The sequence below is a fragment of the Panthera uncia genome, assembly GCF_023721935.1.
Source record: "Panthera uncia isolate 11264 chromosome B3 unlocalized genomic scaffold, Puncia_PCG_1.0 HiC_scaffold_1, whole genome shotgun sequence".
Taxonomy (NCBI): Eukaryota; Metazoa; Chordata; class Mammalia; order Carnivora; family Felidae; genus Panthera; species Panthera uncia.
The window spans coordinates 109,468,499-109,485,021 of record NW_026057582.1 but is presented as its reverse complement, the minus strand read 5'-3'; positions in this window follow the sequence as shown (position 1 = coordinate 109,485,021).

Genomic DNA, 16,523 nt, shown 5'->3' with positions numbered 1-16,523 from the left:
ATAATGGTTCAGGATTTGGGGGGCCACTGTCTTCTTTGTCCAGGGAATCCAATAAATAGGCTTCCTACCCCTGTTTTAACAGCCTGGGGTTAAGAGGGCTTAATTGCACTGGACTGTGTGGGCAGGAGTTACTTCTAACCCCTGGAGCTATTGAAAGCATCACCTACAAAAGGCTGTTGACTCCTTTGCTGTGTAGGTTGCAATTTTTTCCTTCTAATTTTGTCAATGGTGCTTCAACTTTGTTTTTTGTTTTTTTCCTCTCATTTAGAAGTTGAAATTTCATATACAAATTTGGCTGTCTTTTGTGGTTTGTAGCATTAGTGTCATACCTTCAACATCCTTGTCCAACATGCAGGCCTACATTTTATCTAGTACTTGTATGGTATTACGGTTTACATTAAACAAATAATCCACTTGGAGTTTGTTTTCTGGTGTCGCGTGAGGTACAGATTCTGTTTAATTATTGTTTATATTGCTCTCCAGTTTGATTAATTCAATTATCTTTTATCTTTAATTCAGTAATTTGTGTTTTCTCTGGTTGATTTCTAATGGCACCGTGGGAAGGTGCCAAATTCCTATCTGGGGCTGGTTTTTGACTCTTCGTTCTATTTCGTTCGTCTACCTATCTCTTCCCTCCGCTTCAATATCTATAGGTTCTGTCAAGTTCCAAATCTCTCTGCAGTTGCTCTTGGGTAAACAAAACCAACCAACCAACCAAACAAACAAACTAAAACCATCCTGGGTAAATAGGCAAGGATTTGGGGGTACCTATCAATTGGGGATTGCCATTATGGAAAACACTGTTCTTTCATGTGGACAGGGAATGGGATGTTCTGGTTAACGCAGGATTCTTGTAAATAAGCAATTGGATTGAAGTCATTTGATTTTGACTTTGAGAACTCACAAGGCTTGTCAAGACCTTATAGTATCTCAGGATCATCACCAACACCACAAACACTAATTATCATTATGCTGTAGATACACTAATGTGCTCATTAACAGAGTCTGAGCAGAATACTGGATAAACTAGAATTGACTATATTTTCTTTTCAGATGCTGGCAGTGAAGTGAGTATAGGTCCTTGGAGACAGATGACAAGTTTACCAATTTGCTATGTGAATTACCACATCCACACTAAGCTGATGAATGGACTCTGTGAGTTAGTGCTATTACAGAATGCTAAGTAAACAATCCCAAACAGCTGGTCAGTAATTTACACAGCCATTTCCCAGGGGAGGGAAAAGTTTCTTTCTATCCTACTAGGTTCTAAATAGCTTCCTTGCAGCTATCAAGAGGACCCACTTGAATTTCTATGGCACACCACGGAATACCACTGCTTACGCTCAGGTCTTTAATCCGTGAATGTTCCCCACATCGGTAGAATTGACTGTATTGGAGGAAAACCAATGAAAACCCACACATGGGCTGATAAATGAGGGAGCCAGGGCATCTGCACCCTTGGATCCCAGGCAAACTGGGCCAAGGTCATTGCTCTCATAGTCCTAGGCTTGCCTGCCTCCTTGCTCTGTGCATTTTATCCCACCGCTGGAAATAATCTACTCCATTTCTTCCTATTATAGCCCACCTAACTCTTCAAGGAACAACCCAAATCCTACTTCCATGAAGGCTTCCAGGAATTTCCTTTTGGAAGAGTCTTTCCTTTTATTCTGAACTCAAAGACATTCATAAAACATTTCCTGAGTCCTTGTCATGTACAGAAAGGCACAAGGCTAGTGGATGAGGAATATATCAGTTAACTATGGCTGCTATAAGAAATTACTATAAACACAGTGGCATAAAACAACAGAAATGTATTCTTTCAAAGCTATGGAAGGCAGAAGTCCCAAATCGGTTCTACTGGTTTTTTTATCTCCTAAACCAAATTATCAACTACTGGGCAACTTAGAAAACTTTGCATCTCTCCAGCAGTGGCTATCCCAGCCCAGAATCTTCCACTTGAATAAGTGAACATATGAACAAAATAGCCAATGAAAATGACTTGGAGAAAAAGAGATGAGTGAACAAATACATATACTTCAAAAATATATTTACTTTCACACACTGCATGAACCCGTTTACGTAACATTTGCAGAATGACGAAGTTACAGCGATGGAGAGCAGATTAGGGGTTACCAGAGGGGGTTAGTCGTGGGGAGGGTGGCTATAAAGGAATAAATAGCACAAAGGAGGTCTCTGTGGTGATGGAATGTTCTGAGTCTTGACTGCATTGGGAGTTGCATAGTTACACAGATCTACACACATGATAACATGACCAGGAACTATATACACACATTGTACCAACATCAAGTTCCTGGTTTTGATACTTTACTGTATTTCTGTAAAGTGTAACCACCAGAGGAAACTAGGTAAATGGTGAGCAGAATCTCTCTGTAATACCTTTAAAACTTTTGGTGACTCTCAAACGATTTTACAGCGTAAAGATCGTAAAAATAATTTTGTTCTTGAGAAAAATAAGCAATGACTTACAGAAACATATATGACAAAGTAGAAGTAATTATGTTAGGAAGTTGAGGGTTAAGATAAAGCTCATAACCCACGAAATCAGCTCTGAGCTCTCTAAAGGCCAAAGAAAAATTAGTCTGTTAGGGTTTTCTGTCCCCCCCCCCCACCCCCCGAGCTACATCTCTAATCCAGAAGACAGTGCCTGTAGGACCCAGGTGAATCAAAGGGACTTTCTGTCATTTTGTGTTACATTGAAAATACCGATCCAAATCAGTCCTTTCTCTTCTGCGTCGGGATCTGGGTATATTCAAGAGCTTGGCTGGCCCAATTTATGCCGTGGCCATGATGGTCAGCAGGAAAGGCCAGAGCCCGTGTTGGAAAAACTAGCACTGTAAAATCTCCAAAGTGCGAAGCTTGCTGTGATCCTTCCAAAATGGCACTGGGTAGGAGAAGAGGTTCACCTCTCGGGGAGAGAAATTAACTGTAGATCAAGTGAGGGGTATCTTTTAAAGATGAGTGGGCTCAGTTAGAAGTTGGACTTGCTTTTCTGTAGAAAGGCTCTTCGTCTTACTGGACACTAGGTCTATGGTGATATGATCACATTAAATAGTATCTATGGGCCCTCCCGGAACATACTTCATGATGAAAACGTATACAGTTTTGTGAAAGGTACAGGTGTAAGCAAGATTTGGTTCTGGCTCCTGGTACACTCCTGATTATTGGTGTGACCTTGGATAAATAACTCCAGTATCTAGACCTGAATGGAAAAAGAGATGCTTTGATGATTACAAAAGTACTTCTCAGCATAAAAGTTTTATGAGGGTCTATTCCTGGAGTGATTGCTGGTTTGTCTTGGCATTTGGGCCAATCATGCTCTTACTGTTTTCTCTGAATTATGGATTTCAGGTTGCTTTTTCTTTTCTTTTTTCTTCTCTTCTCTTCTCTTCTCTTCTCTTCTCTTCCCTTCCCTTCCCTTCCCTTCTCTTCTTCCTTCCCTTCCCTTCCCTTCCCTTCCCTTCCCTTCCCTTCCCTTCTCTTCTCTTCTCTTCTCTTCTCTTCTCTTCTCTCGTTTTCTCTTAGAGACTTTAAGTAATCTCCACACCCAGCAAGGGGCTTGAACTCACAACCTTGAGATCAAGAGCTTGTGTGCATTAATCAGGAGAGGAAAAATACAGGGCACAATCAAGCTGCTACGGAGAGAAGAGCTTCTCTCCTGCCTCTACAAAAGTGACTGGAAGACAAGCCATATGAAAGAAGGAGAGATTAAAGCCGGAAAGTTCATAGTACTCACCAAGGAAGTAGCAATTTGATGCTGGAAGCAGACTCATTCAAAGAAGTCTCCATAGTAGCTCAAAGTGGCTCATCATTTTATTTCAACCACTGTGTGCCCAGAACTCTGTTGGGGGGGGGGGTGGCCCTACAACCTGGGTCACTCATCCAACAGTTAAAATGAGATTCTGCTACTTCCCCTTAGAAATTATGTATATAGTAACAACCAGGGATTTCAGTTACAGGAACAGTTGTCTGGTTTAAACATAAACATAATTTACTGAGAAAAAATATATAAGGAAGCTCATAGAACCCCTGGAAAGAAGGAAAGACAAAGTGTGAAGTCTACACAGCCAAGCCATGTTGTAGAATTGGTTCAGTGCAGATGCCAGCACCATTACCACTCAGTGCCTGGTGCCAGGGGGGTTGTGACCTAGCTGCTCCTGACTGTGCTAAGTGTGCGGGAGGCTGGGAGAGTGGGCACAGGGCACCATCAGCACCACCTCCTACTGTAAGACTCTTAGGGCGGGAATTGTGGAAATGGGCTCCAATTCTGGGAAGCCCAAAATCCAACAAACAAAACACAAGTATCCACCATTAACTTCCCTTTGGTGTCCAATACCATAGCACCCAGTTGTAATACTATCAGTAAGTTCCAAGAATATCTAAGCCTCGTAAGATGAGAGATGCATGATCGTGAAACAAATCATATGTGGGCGTGACGGCAGTTAGCCGGATGGCAGTTCTGAGAGCCCCATCACATGACGCACTTGGGTCCAGGTTCTGGCTGCCCTCTGGTGTCATTTGGGGGCAGGTGTCACCTCCAGCTTAAATATCAAGAGAACGATTCTGGATTCTGCAGCAGGAAAGGATTCTAGAACAGTTGCAGTGATTCTAAAACTCCCCCAGTTGGTTCCCATTTCATTGCCTTGATCTGGAGCGAATACCAATGATGGAAGAGGATACTCTCTCTCTCTCTCTCCTTTACCGTACAAGGTAGCCTGCTGTTTCTCTGCTCGGCTTCATTCTCCTTCCTCGGTCCTGCCGCAGAAGCAGAAGATAAGTTATGCCTGACCCCATTAGAGAACAGGGGTTGGGCGGGAGACAGGATGATTACTAATTGTGCTGTGTCCAAGTCTGCATAGTGAGGTTGTGTACGATTGTATATCAGTATATTCCTTCTTCCCACATTTTTGCTTCAAAAACAAAATATGATCAAGCAAAACTTCCCCAGTGGTAACCCTCATATGATCAAACAAACAAAGAAACAAACAAACAAAAACCCGCATCCATCCATTTGACAAAGGGAGACAAACCAGCGTCTCATAAAGACTGAAAACGGTTCCAAGTCTATGTCCTGGGTCTCTGGGGACATCCTCCTCTTCCAGTCCCGTCACATTCTTCCCACAATTCTGTGACCTGACCTAGACTAACTTGTAAACTTGACTCCCTGAGTGGGGACAATGGAGCAAAGACGAGGAAGATGAGTTACAACCCGGAAATGCGTACACGGACTGGGAGAAAATATGGGTGGCTGCTCTAGTCACAGTTTTTGCAAACGGACCCAAGGCCAGAATCGGTGTTTATGACTTTTTTCCTCCACAAAAACGTAAGACTCCCTTTGCCTTCAGCCAGAATCTCAATTGGATTTTTTAACCAGGAAGGGTTTCCTGGAAAGAAGGAACTCTTCCAAAAAGGAAGAGTTTCCTTTCTGAGGGATCTAAGGAGGATGATCCTTTTTCTAGGGAGCTGCTTGTCAGTGGTGTGCTGGTTTTACCTTCTCCCGCCTTGGGAGAGGAGACTTTTGGGGATGGAGGGAGTCGTTTGTTAAAAACAGCTATTATTAATGATTAAAAGATATAAATCCGCAACTAAATAAAGCAAATTAAAAACAATGTAATAAATACCCCCAAACTCATCACTTCCTAATTGTTTTACTACTATCTGTCCTTTCGAGAGCATTTGTGTCTCTTAACCTACATGGGAGAAATGCCAGAGAATGCGTGCTCTTTCATTTTTTTCCCCCTTCCATGTTCTTAGTGCAGTAATGGCATATCGATAGCTCAAAATTAGCCAGCGGAGGAGATTTGACCCTAAGGAAACTGGCCAAAAGTGCAGCACAGCCCCTGACCGTTGCAGGGTCAAGGGGAGTCCCACGGGATCTTGCGCGCTCTGTCTTCACTTTTCTCCTCTTGCGTCATGCAGTAGCGCGGTGAGGCCACCACGGTAGCCTGAGGAGGTGACATGGCCGAGCATTTGAAGCCACTCTTTGGCCTCCCGATGGACGTGTTCTTCTCTCAAGACTGAAAGCTGGAAGCCAAAAGAGCTCTGAGGCAGAGGGATGGGAAGCAAACGCTAGGTGTGATACTGACAAGCCAGCGCCGGTTCCATGTCCGCTGCTTGGTTCCAGGCCCCAGGGACCGGTTGCTGGTTCAAGACGGGTACTGTGCACTATAGATCAGCACCCTCACCTCGAAGGTGCCGTTTCTCCAACGGCGCTGTAACTGGAGGTTTCAATAGAAAAACGCTTCTGGAAGGCCCACTGTGTCTGGGTGGTTTGGTATGTGGTAAAAACTCACGAACAAAGACCATCATGCAGTCTTCTAATTTTGCAGAAGAAGCAAGGTTTTCCTTCTTTAGTCTTATTTTTTTAAATTTTTTTAAATGTTTATTTATTTTGAGAGAGAAAGAGCACAAGCAGGGAAGGGGCAGAGAGAGAGGGAGAGAGAGAGAATCTCAAGCAGGCTCCATGCTGTCAGCGCAGAGCCTGACGTGGGGCTCGAACTCATGGACCATGAGATCATGACCTGAGCTGAGCCAGACGATTAATCAACTGAGCCACCCAGGCATCCCATTCTAATTTCCTTAGAAGCAAGGTTGTCTTTGTGACGAAGTCCGTGTAGAAGGGGAGTCGGCAGATGGCTGTGCCGACAGCAGCATCGCGGGCACGGAAAGGGGATCCAAACATGTTGCATTGAGAACAAAGTGCCACTCTGTCCACATGGTGCTGTATGAAGTCTCGGGTTGCTCACTGCTGGCAGGTTGAGCCCAGGAGGGTCAAGAATGCGGAGACTGGAGCTTTTCTTCCAACCAGTTGGCCATCGCCCTTAGAAGGAACCACTCACCTCATAGTCCTTGAATTCTTGGGGCTTTGCATACCGATCTCTGCCATGGCCTTCGGATTGATATCCAAGTTCCCTAGCTGTTCTCGTCCAGAGCCCCGTCTGCCCCTCCAGCTTTGTGTCTTGCCCTCCACGGCCCCAGCCCGGCAGCTGCTCGCCATATTGAATGCTTTCTTCCCCAACAGCCTGTCCCAAGCCCCTCCAGCTCCCCTGCTTTTGCACTGGCTCTTTTTTGTCTGGCAGATATATTCTTTGACAAGTCCTCTGCCCTGGCCCTCCAGGCTTTTGCTCTCTTGATCCCTCTTCCCAAGAGAAATGGAGACTTTCTGTTAGGCCCTGGCGTACCGCCCTTGCAGATGGTTCCACACCACAGGCCTAGAGGAAGGAAACGTGCGTTGCACGAACAACAGGTACATGTCTATTGGAGTTGCCTTGGCTTTGAGCACAAACAGTGCAGTGACAGCAGCAAAGCATCATGGATCGGATGGGGAGGGGATGTGGGGCCTCTGAGCTCGGCTTGCTAGGGTCAGGGAGAGTGGAGAATACCGTGTCCCACCCCACCCCGGGGTTGTCCTAGTGAATGAGACTGGGTGCTGCCCCACTCTGCCAAGGCCAAGCAGCTCGTGAAAAACCTGCCTGGGGCTTGTTCAGGACCTGCCTCAGGGGAAGAACCACACCTCACTTGGCCTTCTATGCCCTCTGGGTCCTGGCGACCCCAGGGAATGGACTGCATAATGAAGGTTCACCCAGTGCTCACACTTTCCACAGAAATTTGGGTGTTCTCTCTCTTTCGGTCTGCAGTCACTTAAGAAGTTATGTGTCATAAGTGGGTGAGGGTAGCAATAAAATCTTGGAGGCATAAGGGACCCCATCTTTTCTTGAACATTGCCAGTGCTGGGCAACTCACTGCCAGCCCATTTCATGGGGGGACAACTCCTGTGACAAAGCTTTTTCCCGATTTTGACTAAAATCGCCTTCTCATGACATTCCCCTATTGGTCCTGAGCCTAAAAACAGTACATAAACGTGGCTGGAAATGGCATTAGTCTTATTTTTTTCAATTTTTTAAAAATGTTTATTTATTTTGAGAGAGAAAGAGCACAAGCAGGGGAGGGGCAGAGAGAGAGGGAGAGGGAGAGAATCTCAAGCAGGCTCCATGCTGTCAACGCAGAGCCTGACATGGGGCTCGAACTCATGGACCATGAGATCATGACTTGAGCTGAAATCAAGAGCCAGACGATTAATCAACTGAGCCACCCAGGCATCCCAGCCTTTTTTTTTTTTTTTTTTTTGACAGCCACATTCCATTATTGATTCTTACTGGGCTTATTACCAAGTAAAACCTTTAGGACCATTTTCAGATGCAATGAAATCAGGCCTCTCATGGTGTGAATATGCAGATAACTGAGAACAAAGTTAAGTATGGGACTTCACAATTAAACATGTTGGTTTAAAAAAAATTTTTTTTTAACGTTTATTTGTTATTGAGAGACAAAGAGAGACAGAGCACAAGCATGGGAGGGGCAGAGAGAGGAGGAGACACAGAATCCGAAACAGGCTCCAGGCTCTGAGCTGTCAGCACAGAGCCCGTCGTGGGGCTCGAACTCACGGACCGCGAGATCATGACCTGAGCTGAAGTCGGACGCCCAACCAACTGAGCCACCCAGGCGCCCCACACAATTAAACATGTTAAATGTCATCATGGTGGCTCAGGTCTGTCCTGTCCCAGCTCGTTCCAGCACCAGGAGAGTTAAGCCTGGTGCCAGACATGTTGCAACTGGGCAGGAGATGGCAGGAGAGAGCCAGGAACCACCAGCATGGCCTCCAGGACTGTGAAGGTGTGACGCTCTGGAAACCAGCTGGCGGGGAGAAGACAGGAACCCAGCGAGATGGCCCCTGTGGTGGGGAGCAGGGTGAGGGTGAGGCCTCTCATAGACTCTGGGCAAGGTAACCGGAAGAGGAGAGTTTTCAGGTACTGAGAGCAGGCAGTTAAAGAGGAGAGAACCACGTGGCCAGAGCAGGGCTCCTGAGCCCCACGTGGGGAGCACAGGCTCAGGGACCACCGAAGCCCAACCCCGGACCCAGAAACAACCCACAGGGACAGTGAGACGGGAATGCGCAAGTCAATCACGTAACCTACGTGTGATGGAACATGCTGCCCTGATTATAAAGGTATTTCCAAAGAGTTTTACTCACATAAAAATGTTTTTAATTACTTTTTTTTTTAACTTTTTATTTATTTTTGAGAGATAGAGACAGAGCATGAACGGGGGAGGAGCAGAGAGAGAGGGAGACACAGAATCTGCAGCAGGCTCCGGGCTCCGAGCCGTCAGCACAGAGCCCGACGCGGGGCTCGAACCCACAAACCGTGAGATCATGACCTGAGCCGAAGTCGGAAGTCTAACCGACTGAACCACCCAGGCGCCCCAGAAAAACGTTTTTAAGTTGAAACGGAAAATCCTGCTGTTGACCCAATTATGTAGTGAAGATCTGTGGCGTACGTGTGTGGATACAAAGTACACGTATGAACGGATGACTACTCTCAACATACGTTCTATATTGAGAGAGAAAGAAATTAATCAAAAAGGTAGCATTGCTTATAGTTTCTAAATCTGCCTTGGAGATCACGTGCTACTTCTATAATTAAACATTGCAGTAAGTGTTACCAGAAGTCCCAGTTTCCAAGAATTAGGGCACGATGAACAGATTCGAGGGATGGGATCCCTGCTTGCTACTTGGAGGTCAGAACTGCCCCCTTTCAAGGCAGGGGTCCTTCACCCAGGGGGCTCGTGCATTCATGTGTCCATTGCCGTCTATCGAATTCTTAGCACGGGCCAGGCACTCCGCTGGCGTGGATGGATACAAAGATGAGGCCGTCACTCTTGTCCTGCTGTTGCTACCATGATGGCCACCTGTTGTGTCCCAGGGCTGGGGACAAATTCCGGCACACCGCACAGTCAGCGATAAGGAACAGACTTTACTGGGAGAAACACACAGTAAAGATCAGGAAGATGACGGATGAGGTCTCCGTCTTTCCAACATCCCATGGAGTGGCACGCCAGGCTTGTCAGGTGGAGGGACGCTAGAGGAGTGGTCCAGGAAAGCCGTCACCTTACGCTTGGGGGCCTTGGGGACCTGTGGGAGTTTCAGGCACAGACTATCTTGCTAGAGCAAAGGGGCTCCTGGTCCCCTAGGAAGCTGACAAAAGAAGGCTCCAACAACCCAGAGCAAGCTACTGGGGCCATTTTCTCATGATCCTCCTTGTACCGCTGTAGACACCGTCCTTGTTCTCACAAGGACTCACTCACTGCCCTTGTTGTGGGTGCGGCAGCCCAGGAGGACCGACGAGGGTCCCGAAAACCACAGTCCCCTGGCATTTTTAGGTCCTAAGAGCTGCCCAGATTCTGCCACGGTTCATCATCTGAGCCTGCCAAGAATTTTCTTCAATTCTGACATCCCCAATTTGCTGTCCCCTGACGGCTCTGTGTCATCAGCAGGGTTGACAGACATGTTTTCAGTGTCTTCATCCCAAAGCTAAGGAAGCAGCCTCTCAGCAGGCCCCCAGAGGGTCCTTAGGGCCACATGGACCTGTGGATACCCCACCTCATCAGCCAGCCCCGAATCTGCCTGCCACCCCTTCCTTAGCCCCCAGGCTTCTCCCCTTCCCCACACAGCCCTGTGTAAGTGAACTGCCTCCAGGGCCTGTGTCCCGCCCCCCGCCCCCACCTCGTCCCTCCCTCTCTCCGGGCGGGCCCGCTGCCACTCTGCCGGCTCAGACCTTCTTTTTCTACGGCCTGAACAACCACCGTGGTCTCCTAGTAGGTCCCCGGGCTTCTCGGTTCTTCCTCCTCCCGCCCATCTTTCATTCAGTTAGCATCGTCTTTTCAGTAGACATCTGACCCGAGGATCATTCAGCGATAAAAAGGAACAGACTGCTGAGTCATACTCCCACATGATGAACCTCAGAGCACAGTGCTGAGTGAACGAAGCTGGAGGTAAAAGACCACATATTGTAAGATGGCCATTATAGGAAATGTCTAGAAGCAGCGAATAAATAGCAACAGAGATCAGATTAGTGGTTACCTGGGGCTGGGGGGTTGACCACAAATGTTCTAAAACCGGATTACAGTAAGGCTGCCCTGGTGGCTCAGTCAGTTAAGCGTCCAGCTCTTGATTTTGGCTCAGGTCTCGCAGTTTGTGGGTTCGAACCCCGTGTCAGGCTCTGTGCAGACAGTGTGGAGCCTGTTTGGGATTCTCTCTCTCTCCCTCTCTCTCTGCCCCTTCCCCTGCTTGCACACACACATACACACACACACACACACACACTGTCTCTCTCTCTCTCTCTCTCTCTCAAAAATAAACTTAAAAAAAATCTTATAAAACTGGATTATGGTAATGTTACACAATCCTGTAAATTTACTAAAAATTAGTGAATTGTACACTTAAATCTGGCACATACACAGGGCAAAGGGAGGGTTTGATGGGATGGTTGGGGTAATGTTTTGGTGTGCTCTAGAAGATTCCAACATATTCCCCTGTGTTTTGGTCATCATGCTGGATTTATAAATAAGATTAAGGTTACACTCATTCTTTACAGGAAGGAAGAAGTTTTGTTTTTGGTTTTGTTTTTAACCAAACAGGCAATACATATGTTCTTATTTTAAAGAGATCAATCTGGGGCACCTGGGTGCCTCAGTTGGTTAAGCATCTGACTCTCGATTTCCGCTCAGGTCATGATCTCACGGCTCGTGAGATCGAGCCCTGAGTCGGGCTCTGTGCTGACAGTGCGGAGCCTGCTTGGGCTTCTCTCTCCCTTTCCCTCTGCCCCTCCCCTGCTTGCACTCTCTCTATCTGAAAATAAATAAATACACATTTAAGAAAAAGAGAGCCCAATCTGATCATGACGTCATCTGATTACCACCTTTCCTGAACCCTGTGCCTGCATGACTCCGTCCAGGAGCCTGACCATGGCATTTGGAGCCCCCCACCCTGCCTCCAGTTGTTCCTCCTCGAGAGTCCGGCACTCCAGCTCCTGCTGTCCCCAGCACGGAGGCGTGTTTAATGCCTCTGCTCAACCTTTGTCTCTGCCTTGTGTCCTGGACAAGCTTCCACCCATCCTTCATGGCCCAGCTCACATGGCGCCTTTGCTTGGCGGGGCTGGCGTTTCTTTTATGTCTGTTCTCACTCCCCCCCATTAGAGCATATTTCACACGGCAAGGCGGCCACCTGCCTCTGTCTCTGGAGGATGAACTCTGGAGGGGACAGCCTGTGTTTTATGCATCCGTGCAGTCCCGCGGCACACAGCGGGTGCTCAACTGCTCCCTCATTCATTCAACAGTCACCCACTTAGAGCTGGGTTTCTCAGTCTTGGCCCTACTGACCGACGTGTTGGAACAGAGAATTCTCTGTTGTAAGGGACTGTCCCGCGCATTGTGGGGCGGTAAGGCTCCCTGGCCTCTGCCCACTAGACGCCAATGCCCACCCCCCCGCCCAGCTGTGACCACCATACATGGTCTCCAGACCTTGTATGTAAGCAGCATTTTCTCAATGCTGCTTTAGAGCCTTTGGAGAGGCAAACGCTGTGCTTGGAATCTTCCTGACGCTTCTGGGAAAGCATGCTGGGAGGAAGGACAGAGCCTAGCAGCCCACTGCTAGGGGTCTCGGCACTGACACTGCTGGTCGGTCGGCCGTGGAACCCAGCTCAGCCTCACCACGGCGTCTGCCAGTCTAGGGACCCTGTGAAGCCCCAACGCCTGCCAGGACTTCAGTTGAGTGTTAATTTCTCTTAATTCTGTCTTCACCTTTTATGTTCTAAAACGTTTGCCTTGATAGGAAAGGCAGTTCTGCTTTCTCCCTGTCACGAACACTCCGCCACAAGCACAGGCTTGTCCCTCCCTGCTCCTTCAGCTCATTCGGGACATACTTGAAAAAAACCCTCTCTATCGTCCTTGGGTATTAGTGAGCCGCAGTGCATTCTGGGCCTTGGCCTTCCAATGCCAGCCTTCGGGGCTGGGGGTGGGCTCTTTTGCTCTCTGCCTGGCTGTGGTTACTCCTGCTCTTTGCTGTTTTAAAAAAAAATTTTTTTTAAGTTTATCTTTGAGAGAGGGAGAGAGAGAGAGAGCAAGCGGAAGAGGGTCAGAGAGAGGGAGACACAGAATCCGAAGCAGGCTCCAGGCTCCGAGCTGTCAGCACAGAGCCCGACGCGGGGCTTGAACTCACGGACCGTGAGATCATGACCTGAGCCGAAGTCGGATGCTCGGATGCTCGACTGAGCCACCCAGGCGCCCCTCTTTGTCATTTTAAACACCTGCCCCTTCCCTCCCCAGAGCATCCTGGGGAGCCACAGTGTATCTGAAGCTGCCTCTGAGGAACGGATTATTTGTGTTTTTCTCAGAATCTGTAAAAGCCTCCCATACTTGAGCTACCTTCCTGTTCCCAGGGTTTCCAGCTCTGCCTGTTCTGAAATCTACTTCCTAAAGTCTGTAAATAGCACTCATTTCAATATTAAATGTTTATATACTCGTAGAGGCAAATTCAAACACAGACTGCCTGACTCCAAAGCCTGTAAGATTACCCAGCCTGCTCCTAGGCCTCCAGGTTTCCAGATTTGCTTTCTTGGTTATCACGTTACCTGAATTGGAGCCCTTCCACACAGAGACCCTGAAGGAAGGATGTGAGTGAAAGTCTTTTTTTTTTTTTTTTTTGGAGTGTAATCTGGGAGACAAGGGCAGGGGAGTGGGGAGGTGGGGCAAGAGGGAAAGAAGCTCCGGGGTGTCTGAGCTTCCATGCGAGTGTGCATTGTGAGTGTCCACTTGGGCAACGAAAGCTCAGTCCCCGTGGGGAGCCCTGGGAGGCCCCGGAGATCATACCCCGAGCTGCCCCACGGAAGGAGAGGGAGCGGGGCCTTTAAGGCACTGCATCCCGGTCCTCCGTGGCTGTGGCTTGCTTTGTTGACCAGAACCAAGTCCGTGGAGGCACCTTCTCGTTCCTGCACTTTCTGAGAGATTACACTGTCAGCCAGGATGGGACTCCACACTTAGCGGGGTGGAGAATGGCGCTCCCTCCCGTGGCGGGAGACTCTCGGTGCCCCTGCACCTGCTTCTGTGCAAATGTGGCGAGGCTCACCATCTCCGTCCTCTGGGCTGCGCCAAGGTGGGGAGGGGGTGTCTAGTAAGCGAGGGGGCCCTGCTGCCCCCTGCTCAGCACGTCAGAGGGAGCACAGAGGCATCTGGGGCTCCCGAGCCCCCGTGTGGGGGAGCACACTGCAGGGAACACATCCCTCTGGATGGGCAGCATGGAACCACATGCACTCACCCCTGCCCCCCAGAGGCAGTTCCACTGTGCCCCCCCCCCCCCCGAAAGGGCTCCGCCTCTGTGACCAGCACCTTGTATCCCAGCCTGGGAGTGATTGTGAGTCCCTCCGTGGACCCCTGCTGTTTTTCCTGGCCAAAACCCCCTGCTGTTTTCCTTTCATCTTGGAAGAAGGAAGCATTCTTGTGTCCCCCATTCCTTGTGTCCCCAGGAGGGAGGCAAAGCCCAGCTCCACCCATCCCAAACTGGGGAAGGTCCCAGGACCCAAGGCAGGAAGCCCCAGCCCTGGGGATGAATCACGGGTGTGAGCACCTAAGCAAGGCCACTCTGAGGTCTTTCCTCAAGGGACAGGCTGACATTAGGAGAGAGGGAAATGCCTCTCCCCCCCCCCCCCCCCCGGGGCTTGCTAAGCGCTAACTGGAGATGCCCACGATGGATGAATCTGGCCGCCAGCCTCTCCCCACTTCTCGTCCCTTTATTTTTTCCTCACTTTTAAAAACAGGGCCATGACCGTGGGCGCTCGCTTGTGGAACGAGCTGTGATCTGAAAGTCCATCACTACAGCGGGGGCCAGGAAACCAGGGAGGAGGCACTGTTAGGAGCACTTAAAAGCAACAGACCACATGTTCACCGGAGAAGCGTGGATGGAACTTAAAACCGCAGCCCTCGGGGCCCATGAAATAAAATTAAATACGAACGGAGGTAGTTCAATAAGATAGTCTGCAAGTTCCCTTTCAGCCCCGTGTTTGTAGAAGGCAGCGTGAATCACGGAAGTCAGACACAGGAGCTTGGTGTTCTAGTTCCAGAGCCCCCAGCCTCCTTTGGTTTGGGCTGCTTTCCGAGGCACGAGCTCTGACTCTTCTAGGTTGCCCTGCGGGGACTCACGCAAAGTCCCCGGGGGGTCCACACGAGTCAGGACCGGATTTCAAATCCCCGATTTGCCATACACCAACACTTTGGACAAGCTGCTTGAGTTCTCCGAGCCTCAGTTAGCTAACCTGGAACACGAGGACAATAATCTTCATGAAGTTGGCCAGACAGGTGTGGCTCATAGTGAGAGCTCAGGAAATGATGGGCAATTCTCTCGCATTGCGGGGTGGCAGCGTTGTTCTGGGGTGGGAGGAAGACAGACAGAAACGCGGAGGACTCTGCCAGTGTGGAAAAGCCCAGGAGGGAGTAGAGATCCGGATGCTGTCCTGAGGCAGGGTGCTTCTGCGGGGTGTCCCCTGGGCTCCCCTCGCCTGGCTCAGCCTTGCATCTGAGGAGGCGCACGCTGTCCACCCACCCCAAACCAGGGCGGTCATCTGATGGGGCTCAGCCTATCAGAATTCCGGGGCCCCAGGGATCAATCGTGTGTGAACACCCAAGCAAGGTCACTCCCAAGTTCTCTGAATGGACAGGCAGAAAGTAGGAGAGAGAGAAATGCCTTTTCCCCTGGGCTTGCTAAGAGCCAACTAGAGATGCCCGTGACGGGTGAATGTGACTGCCAGCCTCTTCCCACTGTGGCTGGGCACAGTCTGTAGGCCAGGCCCATTTTCCAGAACAGCTGTCTTTTCTCCCTGGAGGACGTTCGTCTTCTGAGGCTTGTCTAACTCAGGACCTCGGGGCAGCCCTCTTTTCTCTTCCTCTCGCTGCCCCATCCACAGCCCGGAGAACATGTGACTGAGCCGCTGTGCCGTGCTGCGCCTGCCCCGTGGGGTGCAGAGAACACAGGTGTTTCCCCGCGGAGCTCACCGTCTAGCAAGAGAGGACGGACAAGGTCAGCAGGTGCATCCGTACCTCTGTGCAGTGAGCTGGCGCAGGGGAGCGGAGGGGCCACAGGAAGGGGAGGAAGGCCGCCTGTCCACACAAGGTGGGCTTGGGGCTCAGGGAGGCTGCCGGGGCGAGGGGTCAGCTGAAGACCGAGCAGAGGGAGATGGGAAAGGTGAGGAAGAAAGGTACACAGGACAGATGGAACAGCTTGTGCAGCAGCCCAGAGGCGAGAGCGTGCACGAAGCTCCCCAGGGCCAGGGAGGAAAGTGAAGGGAGGGTATGGGGAGCGGGGAAGGGAGAGTCATGGGGGCAAAGCTAGCTGTGAAAGGGGTGGGGCAGAAGGGAGGAAACTCGGTCAGGAAGCTATCCTGGGGCGGGGCAGGAGGGAAAGCCTGGGCTGGTGGGGAGGGGGGCATTGAGGAGGCAAACCAGGAGAGGGAGGTGTCAGGGCATTTTGCTTTGTCTTGGGGAGGGGTGGTGGCGTAGGGAGTGCAAGGAGATGGGAGCTTGGGAGAAAAATACATTTTTTTTAAAGATCTAAAAATTTTTAAATGTATTATTATTAATTTTGAGAGAGAGAGAGAGAGCGTGTGCAAGCAGGGAAGGGG